The sequence below is a fragment of the Palaemon carinicauda genome, chromosome 21 (assembly GCF_036898095.1).
Source record: "Palaemon carinicauda isolate YSFRI2023 chromosome 21, ASM3689809v2, whole genome shotgun sequence".
Lineage (NCBI taxonomy): Eukaryota > Metazoa > Arthropoda > Malacostraca > Decapoda > Palaemonidae > Palaemon > Palaemon carinicauda.
The window spans coordinates 55,643,477-55,662,219 of record NC_090745.1 but is presented as its reverse complement, the minus strand read 5'-3'; the positions used below and the strand labels follow the sequence as shown (position 1 = coordinate 55,662,219).

The 18,743-nt window shown below is 38.5% G+C and overlaps 1 protein-coding gene across 1 annotated transcript in view; it reads right to left on the bottom strand.

Moving 5' to 3' along the window:
- LOC137614911 (diacylglycerol kinase eta-like) overlaps positions 1 to 18,743 on the bottom strand; it is a 773,025-nt gene that overhangs the window by 384,508 nt on the left and 369,774 nt on the right. The window lies entirely within an intron of this gene.

The window sequence follows — 18,743 nt, the reverse complement described above, 5'->3', positions numbered from 1 at the left end:
ATATGGTTATTTGCTTGCTTTTAGATTGCCACGCAAAAAGCAAGACACGGATTCTTGCACGAAGGCAGCCCACAATTCATGATATGGCTTTTCAAAAAATATCGTAAAAAAGTCCTATATTCTGCAATATTTCTTTGCTGTACCACTTGACATCAATGGCAGTGGTTCTTTGACGTCAATAGGCCTGTCAGGTGACGACACTGTAGCCATTCGTTATGTTTTACAAGGAATTGACCTACAGTTTGTTGGACGGTGTTCTATCTCATCGACTAGTGTCCTATATGGAAGGAATAAATCTTGAACACTATTCAAGTCTTTGCAAAACACTCGGTTGAAGGATACTGGGACTCCAAAAGTGATATACTCTTAGATAGATAATAAATGCTGCATATCTTCAAACTTGCAGTTCCTTCATTCTGGATAAGGGAAACTTTCTTCAATTTTCCCTTAAGATTTCATTAGCCGTGATTGTTTGTGGGCCTTAATAAACACGTCAAAATATTCTTCTTACAGCCCATCTCAAGTTAATCACTAAGGGATACCCAAAACTTCAATGCCTCCTATATTAGTTCATCAAAACCTTCGGAATCATGAACAAATTGAGGGCATAGTTTCTACCATACACCATTCACTGCTGTTTGGGTCACTTCAGTCCAACACGAACTGATATTCAATATTAGCTGATGAATACTGAAGGCCTTCCAAAATGGTGAAATGTTTATACTGGCTTCTAATGACGTAGCATTAACTACTGATCCATGATACGTCTTAGATAGTACTGTCTGAAGAGGGCTATGACACCTTGGTCCATGGGTTGAAGGAGCAACGTAGAGTTCGGCAGCAAGAAAATGACAGTCACATATGAGTATGTGATTCGGATATATGGGATGTCTAGGTGCATTATCGAATATCACATAACCTAAATAGGAAGTTTGTTTTTGCCTTGAAATATTCCTTGATTGCTGGTATTAAATAGTCAGAGAAGCATCCTTCAAAAATGAGAATGGTTACACATACCTTCCAATTGGCCATCCAAATGACAAGAATCATCAACTTTAGGATGTTTTAGAGTGCCCTAAGATTAAAGGGTTATTTGATTAACATTAATGCTAGCCTATATTTGGCTACCTTATACCCTGGCATTGTCTTTCTTCCTTTAAAACAAATGATTGATTGGGTATTTGCTTTCAAAATAAGCCTGACTCGTCGACATTGAAGATAAGTCCTCTACATTTTTTTTCTTCCATGATTGCTTTTAATGTCTTCGGAAATTCTATAGCAGCAACACTATCAGCAGCAGCAGCTCCTCCCTGACTTTCTAACTGTGCAAGCCAAAATTCTTTTTAAATCTAATCAGCTACCCATCACTTGTGGTAAATGAGGAGTGTTTATCATCTAGATAATTTTCACGTAAGGCATCAAACAATGACTACCTTCTCTTAGGGGTCATCTTTATCCAAGCCAGACTTTTTTATATTTCTTGATCATGTCCAATTTATCTTGAGCCATCCTCATATGCTGTTTGGATTCACTTCTACCTTTTTTAGGTTGGCCAAGGCACCAGCCACCTAGGGATATACAACTGCTAGAGTTAGTGGGTCCTTTAATTGGCCAGATAGTATTAAATTTGATCCCTCACTGACTACAGCTCATTTTTCTTTTGCAATCTAGGAGTAAGTGTTAACAAAATGGGATCCGTGGGTTTTTGGGGTATGCAAGTGTGGGAGAAGTCTCCTTTTTCTATTTTTGGTGTGCTAATTACGAATATGAATGCCAATACACTCTAAAACTGTAATGAAGGCATCCCACCCTAACCAGTGATCATTTTGCCACACTAACCACCATTCCCCTCCCTAAATTTACTCTCTTCCCTCCTCCTCCTCAAGTAGAGTTCGGACTTTGCAAAATGGGACATTTTTGAGAGAAGCCTGACAAGCTAGGCTCTCCGGCTCATTGATAACTTATCAAATGATCCTGTCCCACTTCTTGAGGAGTTTACCCAGCAGGTACGCTCCGCTGCTAATGTTTCAGTGCCGAAGAAAAACTCCCACAACAACACCTCACATAAAGATGCCTGGTACTACTGTGCGAAAATCAAGGAAATGAACAAACATGTCAACAGGGTACGTAAGCTCTTCAGGCGCCACAGGACTGATGAACTACATCAACTCCACGGGATGTCTCTGCCCACCAAGTTGAAGTGGCTGATAAGGTTAAGAGGGAGACATGGCTTCTGTGGTGTCGAGATATCAAAAAACACACATCCCTCCAGGCCATCTGGGCCTGGTTTAATATTGTATCTGGGAAAACAAACCTAAAACTGCCACACACCCTCCTCCACAAAATGAGGCAATGAGGATAGCAACAGCTTTTGCTGATAGAAGTAATTCCACCAATCTTTGCATAGAAACAAGAGTCAGACAGGATATGCTACATCTTACTAGGGATGCATTCATAAGGGCTGCATGCAATGCTCCAGCCAACACAGATACACCCTACGCAATCCACGAGTTTAGCTCAGCACTTGCCAAATGCAAAAACACTGACCATTGGGCGGATCACATCCCTTACTCCATGCTCTAACACTTTGGGGAACCAGCCACACAGGTATACCTGCATATCATCAACCTCAAACACCAAACACATCAGACCCCCTATCTGGAACAAACATGACACAGTCCCCAAATACATGAACCTAATACATAATGGCTTATCACTAACCTTAGCTGCACTGGAAAAGTACCTGAGAGAATGGTTCCCAAAAGACTTCAATGGGTAGATGGCCCCCTTGGCCACAAAATATATGCCTATACCCGTGGCATTGGACGCAGGAATGCATTTCAGATGGTATAACTACGATGAACCACAGAACCGCCTTAGTAGTCTTCCTTGACCTGGAGAAGGCTCATAAACTAGCCAGCTCAGAAGCCATTCTGACAGCACTTGTTTCGAAAGGAGTCAAGGGCAGCCACCTTGCCTGGACCAACTTATACACCCAAAACAGGGAAGCCGGGGTTAACTTTCAGGGGGCCTCCTCTCCGTACCTGATTCTTGAAAATAACACCCCTCAAGGTGGCACTCTCAGCCCCTTCCTCTTTAATGCTCTCATGGAAGAACTTGATGAGGACTACCCTGACAGTATAGAAATTTTCATTTATGCTGATGACATTTGTATAGTTGCCAATCATTTAAGGTCTAAAAAACACCATAAAATGTAAGCTACCTTTAAGATTATCTCTACCAAAATCAAACTATCAGGACTTAAAATCAACCCTAGATAAACCAAAGCCTTGGCCATTAAGCATAGTGCCCCCTCCCCCACTCTGTCTATTTGGCTTGCTTATAAAGTGGGTAACGGACTTCATTTACCAAGGAGTTAACATTAACCACAAACTTTCAGTCAATCCTTAAATAACTCTACTCAAACACAGAACAAACTCGGGCTTAAATGCCCTTCATCGTATTATCTCCCTCACCAGGTACTCAGACTATTTTATGTTCAAGCTATCAGTTCCCTAGTGGAATATGCAGTGCCTGTACTAACCTCTCTCTTTCCCTCACAGAAGCAGACACTGGAAACCATACAGAACAGAGCCATGAGGATGATCCTAGGAGCACCTAATTGGACCAGACTCTCTACTCAAGACTGAAGCACTCCTCCTTCCCTTAGCAGACAGAATTAACATCCATAACTGCTCAATCATCATCAAAACCTTCAAAAATGATAGAAATAGTCACATTCACAATAGACTTACATAGCTTGTTCATAGGCCATTTGACATCACCCCCCTCACACATACTCAAGTCAACTCCTTACAGTATTGGGGATTCCAATTCTCAGAAAGTTGTTGTTTCCATTGAAAAAGACTCATTGTGCCCAGATTCTATAGAGCTTCCCCCTTGGTCCCCTTCCCCCACCAGGTTTCATTATACAACCCTTTCCTTTTTTAAAGTAATCTGCCCTCACAGAGAAGCCAAATTGGCTGCCCTTCCATCTATTAATTCATAATACTATTGTTGCTAACAATGTTTACTTCACAGATGGCTCCATTGACAGGGTAGTCCTAGCAGCCGTTGTAGCAGTCTTCTGCACTTGATAGACACACAATTGGAAGCTCTAAAATTCAGCATCCTCTTTGCAAATGGAACTTGTAGCAATCCAGAAGGCCCTTGAACGCTCTCTTACAATTCAAGGCCTAATCATTACTTGCACAGACTCCAGAGGTGCCATAGTTACCACAAAAAACACTAATAATTAAAAAACCACACTTATCATCTCCTCCATTAAGCACCTAGCCCACCTGCAATCTCTCAATAACAGACAGGTCATTCTTAACTGGATTCCCAGCCACAGGGAAATGAAGAAGCGGATTGGCTTGCCAAAGCGGCCCTCTGGGTAAGCACAATTAGCGTTGTCTTATGTCCCTCTCTTTCGTAACTTTACCTGTTAGGCATCAACCATGTAATAATACGTGCACTGCGCTCTAATCCGTACCGCTTTCAACGGGATATTACGTTCATGACATTGAACGACTGTTTCAAGTTATCAGTCCCGTAATATGTTTACTTGTATAGTAAGTATAGAAACACCAATTGGCAACACTCTCAGCATATAGCTATAAATGGAAACTTATATGCTGTCTGGCGACTTTTTTCTGAAGGTTGCTTGAGGTTAGAAAACAGGTTTCCTTTCAGAGCACTTCAGGTGTTTGTGCAGTGAAGTTATTTGTTTGCCGTTTTTCACAATGAGCACCGTAAAGAAGAGGCGCATTTCTTTAGATGAAATAAATGTAATAACAGATGAGGAGTCTGATGATGATAACAAAGAATAATAATGCATAGATGTATAATATTTTTCATTCACTATTATGTAAACGTTTGAAATAAAATAATAGTAGTATCAATTGTTTTTTATTCCATCTTTTAATTAATATTCCTGCAATTAAATATAAATACGAATTATAAGCATAAAAATTATATATCCTTTGTGAAATGACCGCTAACTGGAAAAAAAAAAAATGACAGTACGTTAGCATCGAAGTGAACCCGGTGGGACGCTTAACAGGCTAAGAGGGTGATGTTCAACTATTGCCATGCTTAGCTCCTTAGTTCAGTTAGACAAGACCACTTAGCATCCTCCCGCTCAGCAGCCTGGTATATCAACGTAACCAACTCCAACACTCTGGCCTGATGAAATTCACCCCCAAGGTCTCTTGCAGTTATAATTCACAGACTCAGACTTGGCTACCCATGCTCCTGGGAACTCATCAACCCTGAAGACAGAGCATGTTGCTACTGTAACTCTCCAGCTCCCTTCCCTCTTGCTCACTACCAACTTCATTCTTCAGAAATCCTACCTCTAAGGAAAAACCTTGACCTTGGCCAGCCCCTAACACCAGAAGTAGTGGCCAGGCATGTCCTGGTAAACATGAATATACTTCCAGGTTTCCTGCGTTCATACCCGCCACCGATATAGTAGTAGTGGGACATTAGCCTCCCATCATTTCATCACATCTACCACTACACTTTCCCTTCGTCACACAGTCTCTCATCCTCACTGGGTCTTGCAACTGTCAAACTTAATTTTTTTCTAAACTACTTCCGGTCCATAATCCTTGATCCCCATCTAAGTGAGACAATGTTATGACTTGTCCAACCCAGCCCAAAAATATATAAATGGGCATGTTATAAGAGAAAGTTATCTTTAACTAAGTCCACATATTAGTTTGCGAACCTCCCCCTGCTCATGGGCAACTCGTGACATAAAACAGCAAAAGACTCCCCAGCCAGGTAGTTCTCCCATGGTTCTGACACCTCTGTTGCTTCTGCCACCGGGACCTCAGACTCCCACCACTATCATCACTTCTCTCACTCACAACCCTCCACTCCTTTCCCAGTCTCTCCTACTTACTGGGACTTGCTGTTGTACAGATTGATATGGGAAGAAAATACATTTGCTCTTTTACTTGCCTCCAAATTACAACTTCTCATATGATGATTTAGTAGAGGTGATTCAACAGCTCCTTCAACCTTTTCTTTTACTTGGAGATTTGAATGGTAGACATCCTTTATGGGGCGATGTTTTAGCAAACACCAAGGCCAATATTATATCATCAATTGTAGAAAATGAGGAAGTCGGACTCCTTAATAAAGGAGAGCCCACACACTTTCATGTTCAGACAGGTACTCTGTGATACATTGACCTTTCAATTGCAAGCTCTAACTGCCTTCTCGATTTCGATTGGAAGACACTAGATTATTGATATACTAGTGATCATGTGCCAACAATGGTATCCCTTCACAAAGATTGCCACGATGGGATCTTCACAGGGTGGACTGGATTAATTTTCATGAGCTAAATGAAATCGAGGGGAGTGCAGAACAGTTTGAAAGTGTTGATGTCATAAATTTACTGATTGGAACTCATCATACAGCAGGAATTAATTCAATTCCCAAACAGGGTTATTCAAACAACGACCAGTCCCCTGGTAGTCTTCAGAACTAACTGTTCTGCTCAGCCACAAGAAGGTCCTTAACTTGATTGCTCAGAGGCCTTACTGAGGAGAGATTGATTGTATACAAGAAATGTAGAGCACACTTCTGTCGTGCCATGAAAGGAGCAAGGTGTCAATCTTGGGTGTCTTTTTTTTCCTCCATTAACAGTAGAACACCACCATCTTCTGTATGGAGGAAAATAAAAAAGATAGCTGGCAAATTCACTCCCAAGCCACCACCAGTGTTGAAGGTGAATAGTAAGTATGTGACTAAAGCAAATGAGGTTAGCAATGCCATGGCTGATAATTTCTCAAATGTATAATGCAAGTGTGAAGGAGCTCTTGGTCATCAGTATAAGATTACTGAAGAAAAAACATTTTAAATTTTGCAACAGGACGCAAAGAGTCAGGCAATTCTCCTTTTACTGAAAGAGAATTTGACTCCGCACTTGCTGCTTGTAATGATACAGCCCCTGGACCCGAGGGAATTCCGTTTGCAATGATTAAACATGTACCTGTTAATACAAAGTCATTTATTTTAAGCATTATTTATAGAATGTGACATGATCATAGTTATCCAAATGTTTGGGAAGTAGCCATTATTTTAGCCTTTTTAAAACCCAGTAAGGATAAGTTTTTTAACAGCAAACTATCCACCAATTGCATTGACATCTTTAAAGTAAGATCATGGAAAAGAAAGTCAAAGCAAGACTGATATGGTACCTTGAAAAAAAGGGTATTTTATTACCTATCCAGTGTGGATTTAGAAAGATGCACTCAACAACTGACGTGTTGATACGACTTGAGTCCTCTATTTGTGAAGCTTTTGCTTCCAAACAGCACCATGTAACAGTCTTTTTTTTTTACCTTGAAAAGGCATATGATACTACGTGAAGATATGGTATACTTAAAACCATTCATAATTTGAGATTACGAAGAGAGCTACCGTTCAATCATTTCTTTCACATAGAGTTTTTCAAGTGAGAGTGGGGGAAGCTCTATCAGAGATGAAATGACAGGAAGGAGTTCGACACGGTAGTGTGCTAAGTGTAACCCTATTTGCACTAGCAATTAATGGGATATCCTCAGTCATTTCCCAAGATATTCTCTCAACACTATTTGTGGATGATCTCCATATCATTTATTAGAGCTAGAATGGCAATGGTTGAGAAAAAACTACAACTCTCAGTTGACAAAATTATCCAGTGGGCCAACATGAATGGATTCAAGTTTTTGACAAGTAAAACTGTTGTTGTCCATTTCTGTTGTATTTGGGGAGTACATCCAGATCCGGATATATACATCAAAGGTCAATACTTGATACATGATTGTAGACTTACATGGGTTTCCCACTTGAAAGCCTTTTATTATTATTATTATTACTATCTAAGCTACATCCCTAATTGGAAAAGCAAGATGCTATAAGCCCAGGGGCTCCAATAGGGAAAAATAGCCCAGTGAGGAAAGGAAATAAGGAAATAAATAACTGAAGAGAACAAATTAACAATAAATCATTCTAAAAAAAGTAATGTCAAAAGAGATATATCATATATAAACTATTAACAACGTCAACAACAAAAATGTCATATATAAACTATAAAAAGACTCATGTCCGTCTGGTCAACAAAAAAGCATTTGCTCCAACTTTGAACTTTTGAAGTTCTACTGATTCAACAACCCGATTAGGAAGATCATTCCACAACTTGGTAACAGATGGAATAAAACTTCTAGAGTACTGCGTAGTATTGAGTCTTATGATGGAGAAGGCCTGGCTATTAGAATTAACTGCCTGCCTAGTATTACGAACAGGATAGAATTGTCCAGGGAGATCTGAATGTAAAGGATGGTCAGAGTTATGAAAAATCTTATGCAACATGCATAATGAACTAATTGATCGATGGTGCCAGAGATTAATATCTAGATCAGGAATAAGAAATTTAATAGACCGTAAGTTTCTGTCCAACAAATTAAGATGAGAATCAGCAGCTGAAGACCAGACAGGAGAACAATACTCAAAACAAGGTAGAATAAAAGAATTAAAACACTTCTTCAGAATAGATTGATCACCGAATATCTTAAAAGACTTTCTCAATAAGCCAATTTTTTGTGCAATTGAAGAAGACACAGACCTTATATGTTTCTCAAAAGTAAATTTGCTGTCAAGAATCACGCCTAAAATTTTGAAAGAGTCATACAAATTTAAAGAAACATTATCAATACTGAGATCCGGATGTTGAGGAGCCACCGTCCTTGACCTACTTACAATCATACTTTGAGTTTTGTTAGGATTCAACTTCATACCCCATAATTTGCACCATGCACTAATTTTAGCTAAATGTCTATTAAGGGATTCACCAACCCCAGATCTACATTCAGGGGATGGAATTGATGCAAAGAGAGTAGCATCATCTGCATATGCAACAAGCTTATTTTCTAGGCCAAACCACATGTCATGTGTATAAAAGTAAAATGCCATGAGGCTTTGAATCTTTTAAAAGTTTTGTCACATACATTGTGGGGGGCAGACCACAAAACTTTTAAAATCATACAAGGCCTTGATTTAAAAAAAAAATAGTTATGGGTGTGAAATATGCTCCTCAGCCATCCTAAGCCCAGATTGTACACAAGAGCCTTTAGAACTTCGCCTATCCCAAGCCTCCTTGTTGACGCTGAAGAGCTACATTTAGACCTTTACCAGATGCCTTCTATTGTACTGTATTGGTTTGGGTTGCAAAGACTCCCTGAATTTTTAGCTTGTCAGACTGTAAACCTTGGGCATTATAGATATTTTGAGTTGCACCCAAAATCTCGACCTTATGGTTTCTGGGTAAAAACATTATTAGACAGTCTAGACATAAAGTACTCCCATGTAAAATACCATTAACTCCTCCATGGAAATTACCGGATATATCTATTTGTAAATATTTAGTTGGTATAAAAAACATGACTGACTTAGAAGCCAGTGTGGCATTTATGGAACATGTTGAAAAACACAGAATCAACTTTTATATATACTGATGGCTCTAGATCAGATGCTGGTATTGGATTTGGAGTATATAGTAGCGCTTTCAATTGTAGAGGTGCACTTCCAAAAGCATCTACTACATTTACAGCCGAACTATATGGCATACTAACCGCTATTGAGAAAATAGCGTTTCAAGATGAGGGCAATTTTATCATTTTTAGCAATGCAAGAAGTATCCTAAAAGTTTTAAGATTTTAATTCCAATAATCCTTTACTTTAAAAAATTTTAAAGTGGCTTTTAATGATTGGCATGAAAGGTATAATAGTTCGATTTTGCTGGGTTCTGGCACACGTAGATGTGTCTGGAAATGAAAAGGCGGATTTGCTGGCAAATAGTGGTGCAGCTGAGTTGCTACCAAGAAGGTATCCCATTCCCAGTAATGATTTTTTTACCTACAATTAAGAATTTTTCTTTTATAATAATTGGCAACAGCAATGGGATAGTTTACTTGAAAATAAAATGAGATAAATTAGTAATGGGGGTATAACGGGATGCCCCGAAAGTGGGAGACTACTCTTTGTCGTCTCCACATTGGTCACACTCGCATGACACACGAGTTTTTGCTGGCTGGTCAACATCAGCTATATAGCAATGACTGTTTGGTACCAGTGACAGTGAGGCATTTGTTAACCGAAATAGATATCTGTTTGAGGATCGAGGTGTGGAGGGCAAGTTCATCCTTGCCAAGATTCTTGGACATGATGTGTCCTACCATGCTAGGGGAATTTTTAGCTTTATTTCAGACGCAAGTCTACTGAAAGATATTTAACTTTTAAAATGACATCTTAACTTTTATGGTTTTAATTGAATATTCTTTAATTTTTATTCACAATAAATGATATGGGCGTCAATGACCTTAGAACTCAGGATGCCAGAAAACCTCAAATCAATAAATCAATCAATCAATCAATCAATCTAAGCTAGATGAGATTCCATATGCATATCCAAATTATCATGCTGAAAAAGTGAGGCATAATCTTTTGTTAGTAATTAAGAAGTCACCAGTCCCTAATGTGTCTTATTCTTGTAATATTATTATTATTATTATTATTACTATCCAAGCTACAACCCTAATTGGAAAAGCAAGATGCTATAAGCCCAGGGGCTCCAATAGGGAAAAATAGCCCAGTGAGGAAAGGAAATAAGGAAATAAATAACTGAAGAGAACAAATTAACAATAAATCATTCTAAAAAAAGTAATGTCAAAAGAGATATATCAAATATAAACTTTTAACAACGTCAACAACAAAAATGTCATATATAAACTATAAAAAGACTCATGTCCGTCTGGTCAACAAAAAAGCATTTGCTCCAACTTTGAACTTTTGAAGTTCTACTGATTCAACAACCTGATTAGGAAGATCATTCCACAACTTGGTAACAGCTGGAATAAAACTTCTAGAGTACTGCGTAGTATTGAGTCTTATGATGGAGAAGGCCTGGCAATTAGAATTAACTGCCTGCCTAGTATTACGAACAGGATAGAATTGTCCAGGGAGATCTGAATGTAAAGGATGGTCAGAGTTATGAAAAATCTTATGCAACATGCATAATGAACTAATTGATCGACGGTGCCAGAGATTAATATCTAGATCAGGAATAAGAAATTTAATAGACCGTAAGTTTCTGTCCAACAAATTAAGATGAGAATCAGCAGCTGAAGACCAGACAGGAGAACAATACTCAAAACAAGGTAGAATAAAAGAATTAAAACACTTCTTCAGAATAGATTGATCACCGAATATCTTAAAAGACTTTCTCAATAAGCCCATTTTTTGTGCAATTGAAGAAGACACAGACCTTATATGTTTCTCAAAAGTAAATTTGCTGTCAAGAATCACGCCTAAAATTTTGAAAGAGTCATACAAATTTAAAGAAACATTATCAATACTGAGATCCGGATGTTGAGGAGCCACCGTCCTTGACCTACTTACAATCATACTTTGAGTTTTGTTAGGATTCAACTTCATACCCCATAATTTGCACCATGCACTAATTTTAGCTAAATGTCTATTAAGGGATTCACCAACCCCAGATCTACATTCAGGGGATGGAATTGATGCAAAGAGAGTAGCATCATCTGCATATGCAACAAGCTTATTTTCTAGGCCAAACCACATGTCATGTGTATATAGTATGAAAAGTAATGGGCCAAGAACACTACCCTGTGGAACACCGGATATCACATTCCTATACTCACTATGGTGCCCATCAACAACAACTCTTTGAGATCTACTACTTAAAAAATCAATAATAATGCTAAGAAACGACCCACCCACTCCCAACTGTTTCAGTTTGAAAACAAGGGCCTCATGATTAACACGGTCAAAGGCAGCACTAAAATCAAGGCCAATCATACGAACTTCCCGACCACAATCAAGGGATTTCTGTACTACATTGGAGATTGTAAGAAGGGCATCACATGCTCCAAGGCCTTTCCGAAAACCAAATTGCAAACTAGGGAATAGATGATTACCTTCAGCTAACCTATTAAGACGTTTTGCCAGAAGACGTTCAAAAACTTTAGATAATATGGGAGTTATGGAAATTGGGCGGTAATCAGTGGGACTTGAGCTACCACAAACACATTTACATAGAGGAGTAACATTACCAATTCTCCAACAAGTGCTAAAAGCTCCTCTTCTTGCTAACTTGCGTAAAATAACAGATAACTTTGGAGCTAAGAAATCTGCTGTCTTTATAAAAAACAAAGGAAAAATACCATTAGGGTCTACACCTCCATAAGCATCAAGGTCCATCAACAGAGCTTTAATCTCACGAGATCGAAAAGCTAAACTAGTTAGTTTAGCCTCAGGAAAACAGGAATGAGGAAGTTCAAGTTTTTCATTACTCTGTTTACTGTCAAAAACATCAGCCAAAAGGGTTGCCTTTTCCTTTGGACAGTGAGTGACTGAGCCATCTGGTTTAAGTAAAGGAGGAACTGTTGCATCTACACCAAAGAGTGCAGATTTAAGGGTAGACCACCATTTATGTTCCTGAGTTGTACCAGAGAGGGTTTCTTTTATGATTAAATTGTACTCCTTTTCAGTTGAGGCATAAACTCTCTGAGCAAAAGCTCGAAGCTGAGTATAGTTGTTCCAGGTCAAATCTGATCTGTTACACTTCCAAAGGTGATAGGCCTCCTGCTTCTCCAAATAAGCACGTCTACAATCATCATTGAACCACGGTTTGTCCTTCATTCGGTACCTTAGCACACGAGAAGGGATACGCCTATCAATTATGTTGACTAGATTCTCATTCAAAGGGACAACAGGATCTGCACTGTTATATAATTGTGACCAATTCAAGCACAAAAGATCATGCAAAATCCCATTCCAGTCTGCTTGGGATTTCATATAAATTTTACAAGAATATGATATATCAGGGACAGGCTGCTCAGTCTTCACTAATAATGAAATCAAGGCATGATCAGAAGTCCCGACTGGAGAACCAACCTTACTAGTTATAACGCCAGGGGAGTCAGTGTATACGAGGTCCAAGCAATTACCAGACCTGTGAGTAGCTTCATTTATGATTTGCTCACAGCCTGATTCTGAGGCAAAGTCTAAAGCTCTTAAGCCATGGCGATCGGTAGGCGAGATAGAACTCAACCACTCCCTATGGTGAGCATTAAAATCACCAACAAAGACAAACGAAGCCTTTCTATCATCTTCTTGTATCTTAGCCATAATGGTAAGAAGACAATCAAAGATAGAATCATCCATGTCTGGATTCCGGTAGATTGAACACAAATAAAAGTTGTTATGCCTCCCACAAACTTTTATTACCTGAATCTCATGACATCCACATTGATAGCAGGACTTATGAGAAGCAGGGTACTCGGTCCTAATATACACCGCCATTCCCCTGGCCCTAGGAATGGAATCACGTTTCAGCATTATTGGCTTCTTAAAACCAGTTATAAGGAGCTCAGATGAGTGCCTCATATTAGAAACCAAAGTTTCTGAGCACAAAAGAATATCATACTGTCTGGACGCAACTGTAAGGTCTCGGATATTTGCATGAAGACCACGAATATTGCAATACAGAAGACGACATTGACGAAATCTAGGACGTACTGGTCCCGGATTTTGCTCAATGTCTCCAGACAGCATAAGAATTAATAGAAATAAAAAAGAGACATCATACTTAAAAACTAGATTAACAAGAATTAATACAAAAACAATATGTACAGAATAATAATAAAAGTGATTGATGATATCCATAGACTATAGTAAAAAGTCGGAAAAACTGGTCAACATGGAGGAGCCGATACACCATGCAAGGCTAAATACCCTCCAGGATAGCCACTTCAACTGAAGGGAGGACAGTAAGGATGGTTTTGAGAAGAAAAAATCAGAAAAAGGAAAAGACAACCTCTTGATAAACCACCAGGCATCCATGGCCCTTCTATTAAGCCTGCCCAACACACCATTTAAAAAAAACAAGAGGAAGAAAAAAAAAATAAGATAGAATAGTGTGCCCGAGTGTACCCTCAAGCAAGAGAACTCTAACCCAAGACAGTGGAAGACCATGGTACAGAGGCTATGGCACTACCCAAGACTAGAGGACAATGGTTTAATTTTGGAGTGTCCTTCTTCTAGAAGAGCTGCTTACCATAGCTAAAGAGTCTCTTCTACCCTTACCAAGAGGAAAGTACACTGAACAAATTGCAGTGCAGTAAATTAACCCCTTGGTGAAGAAGTGTTAAGTATCTCATTGTTGTCAGATGTATGAAGAAAGACGAGAATATGTAAAGAATAGGCCAGACTATTCCGTGTAAGTGTAGGCAAAGAAAAAATAAGCCGTGACTAGAGAGAGGGGTCCAATGCAATACTGTCTAGCCAGTCAAAGGATCCAATACCTCTCTAGTGGTAGTATCTCAACGGGCGGCTGGTGCCCTGGCCAACCTACTACATATAATTATATATATAATATATATATATATATATATATATATATACATATATATATATATATATATATATATACATATATAGAAGGAATTATGTAGTTTTCATGGGTGACTTAAATGCTAGAGTGGGCACTGGAGAGGTAGAAGGTGTCATTGGGAAGTATGGCGTACCAGGTGAAAATGAGAGTGGTGAGAGACTGGTAGATATGTGTGTTGAACAAGAGATGGTAATAAGTACTAGCTTTTTTAAAAAGAAAGATAAAAATAAGTATACATGGGTAAGAGTGGCAAATGGAAGAGTAGTAGAAAGGGCATTAATGGATTATGTGTTGATAACTAAAAGAATGTTTGGAAGATTGAAAGACGTTCACGTGTTTAGGGGTATGGCTAACGGTATGTCTGATCATCTTTTGGTGGAAGGAAAATTAGTTGTAGCAAGAGTGGGGGAATAGAGTAGGTGGATGTAAAAGGGAGCTAGTGAGGGTTGAAGAGCTAATAAAACCTTGGGTAAAAAGTGAATATCAGGAAAGGTTCAAAATGGTATATGACGAGGTGAGAGTAAGAGAAACTGGTAATTTAGAGGAGGAGTGGAAGTTAGTAAAAGAAAATTTTGTTGGGATTGCAAGTGATGTATGTGGCAAGAAGGTTGTTGGAGGCAGCATGAGGAAGGGCAGTGAATGGTGGAATGAAGGAGTGAATGTAAAAGTGGAAGAGAAAAAGAGGGCTTTTGAAGAATGGCTGCAGAGTAATAGTATAGAGAAGTATGAAAAATATAGAGAGAAAAATGTGGAAGTAAAGCGCAAGGTACGTGAGGCAAAGAAGGCAGCTGACTTGAGGTGGGGTCAGGGACTGGGTCAGTCATATGAAGAGAATAAGAAGAAGTTTTGGAAAGAAGTGAAGAGAGTAAGGAAGGCTGGCGCAAGAATTGAAGGGACATTGAAAGATGGAAATGGAAGGTTGTTAAAAGGAGAGGAGGCAAGGAAAAGGTGGGCGGAATATTTTGAAAGTTTGCTGAATGTTGAGGATAATAGGGAGGCAGATGAAATTGCTGTTTCAGGTGTTGAGGTGCCAGTGATGGGAGATGAGAATGAGAGAGATATTACAACAAAGGAAGTGAGGAGAGCACTAGATGAAACGAGAGTAGGAAAAGCATTTGCTATGGATGGTGTGAAAGCTGAGATGTTGAAGGAAGGGGGTGTGACTGTACTTGAATGGTCGGTGAGATTGTTTAATATGTGTTATGTGTTGTCAATGGTACCAGTAGATTGGGTTTGTGCATGTATTGTACCACTATATAAGGGTAAGGGAGATGTGCATGAGTGTTGTAATTCAAGAGGTATTAGTTTGTTGAGTGTAGTTGGAAAAGTGTATGGTAGAGTAATGATTAATAGGATTAAGGATAAAACAGAGAATGCAATCTTGGAAGTACAGGGTGGTTTTAGAAGAGGTAGGGGTTGTATGAATCAGATTTTTACAGTTAGGCAGATATGTGAGAAATATTTAGCAAAAGGTAAGGAGGTGTATGTTGCGTTTATGGATCTGGAGAAAGCAAGCATATGATAGAGTTGATAGGGAAGCAATGTGGAATGTGATGAGGTTATATGGAGTTGGTGGAAGGTTGTTGCAAGCAGTGAAAAGTTTCTACAAAGGTAGTAAAGCATGTGTTAGAATAGGAAATGAAGTGAGTGATTGGTTTCCGGTGAGAGTGGGGCTGAGACAGGGATGTGTGATGTCGCCGTGGTTGATTAACTTGTATGTTGATGGAGTGGCGAGAGAGGTGAATGCTCGAGTGCTTGGACGAGGATTAAAACGGTAGGCGAGAATGACCATGAATGGGAGGTAAATCAGTTGTTGTTTGCGGATGACACAGAAGAGAAGCTTGACCGATTAGTGACAGAATTTGGAAGGGTGTGTGAGAGAAGGAAGTTGAGAGTTAATGTGGGTAAGAGTAAGGTTATGAGATGTACGAGAAGGGAAGGTGGTGCAAGGTTGAATGTCATGTTGAATGGAGAGTTACTTGAGGAGGTGGATCAGTTTAAGTACTTGGCGTCTGTTGTTGCAGCAAATGGTGGAGTGGAAGCAGATGTACGTCAGAGAGTGAATGAAGGTTGCAAAGTGTTCGGGGCAGTTAAGGGAATAGTAAAAAATAGAGGGTTGGGCATGAATGTAAAGAGAGTTCTATATGAGAAAGTGATTGTACCAACTGTGATGTATGGATCAGAGTTGTGGGGAATGAAAGTGATGGAGAGACAGAAATTGAATGTGTTTCAGATGAAGTGTCTAAGGAGTATGGCTGGTGTATCTCGAGTAGATAGGGTTAGGAACGAAGTGGTGAGGGAGAGAACGGGTGTAAGAAATGAGTTAGCGGCTAGAGTGGATATGAATGTGTTGAGGTGGTTTGGCCATGTTGAGAGAATTGAAAATGGTTGTTTGCTAAAGAAGGTGATGAATGCAAGAGTTGATGGGAGAAGTACAAGAGGAAGGCCAAGGTTTGGGTGGATGGATGGTGTGAAGAAAGCTCTGGGTGATAGGAGGATAGATGTGAGCGAGGCAAGAGAGCGTGCTAGAAATAGGAATGAATGGCGAGCGATTGTGACGCAGTTCCGGTAGGCCCTGCTGCTTCCTCCGGTGCCTTAGATGACCGCAGAGGTAGCAGCAGTAGGGGAGTCAGCATTATGAAGCTTCATCTGTGGTGGATAATGTGGGAGGTTGGGGTGTGGCACCCTAGCAGTACCAGCTGAACTCGGTTGAGTCCCTGGTTAGGCTGAAGGAACGTAATGAGTAGAGGTCCCTTTTTGTTTTGTTTCATTGTTGACGTCGGCTACCCCCCAAAATTGGGGGAAGTGCCTTTGGTATATGTATGTATGTATATATATATATATATATATACAGGGTATATGTATATATACATATATATGTATATATATATATATATATATATGTATATATATATATATATATACTGTATATATATATATATATATATACATATACATATACATATATATATATATATATATATAATCTTATGCCTACTGGAATGGGATTTTGAGTTAACTTTTCCATTTGAATTGTTCAAAATTGTTGAAATTGTTATTCTCTTAAATGAAAATCTGATATATATATATATATATATATATATAACAGATAGGCACATTCATACTCATGTGTTAAAATACGGAGTCATGGATGAATGATTGGTAATTATCTGGCATCATAACATCAATGGTCATTGATACCGATTGGAGTATGATTAAGTGAAAATTAGTAACTTAACAGTTGGCACTTACGCCCTTACAAAAGACAGGGTGAGGTATAGCACATCTGGCCTTAGCCGAAAAATAACGTTCGCGAATATTTTTTTTCTTTTTCTTTTCATCGGTACGTCCAAACTCTAAGATCAAGGCTTCTGGTTTGTTATAATAATTGGAAGAAGATTGAATCGTACACCAATGTAAAAAATAAAAAACATAACTGAAACGCTAAAAAGATGATAAAAAATGCGGTTTGAACGTGAAAAAAAATCTAATTTTTATTTTGTTGTAAATTCATGAAAAATACAATAGATATGTATGAGGATCTTTTCTAATAGGCAAATTGTGTAGAATTGTAGCTCTTTCACTTGGATACAATAGCTTTACCAATAAATGTATTATTAAGTGACGTGTAAATGAATAAATAAAAGCTTTTTTGCAGAGCGAGAATTTCAGATTTTTTTTTTACCTATTTATGTTGACGTTTTTCATTATTAAGACGTAATAAATAAAGATAAGGAAAAATTAAAGACATCAAAGCCAATTAAATTTCCAATAAAATTAATAAATTGTGTGACTCTTCTGTGGTATCTGACGTTTACTGATTCTAGATTGTATATGTTATGGAGTGTTTCGCTGTTTTTTTAATGTTGTTATTATTATTATTATCATAATTATTAGTATTATTATTGTTGTTGTTATGGTTTACGCCATGCATGTTGCATATGTCTCTATTTTGGAATTATTGTAGGGTTTTCATTTTTGATTGAGCCATTGTGCATGCTGGTGCTATTGGATATTCGAATAGAGGTCTTATTAGGCTTTTATAAAGATTTATTCTTATGTTTTTATCCAGCAGTTTGAAACGTTTTAAAGCTAATTTTTCTGTGTTTTGCCAATTGGAGTTTTTGTTTGATATGGCAAAACTTTTTAACTTTCGTTATTGTGGGATATTTATATTGTTTACTGTTATTAGTGGTGGTTTATTTTTTATACTGTTAAGAGTTGGAATTTGTTGTGGTTTGTTTTTATTTTCCACTTGTTTTCGTAATCA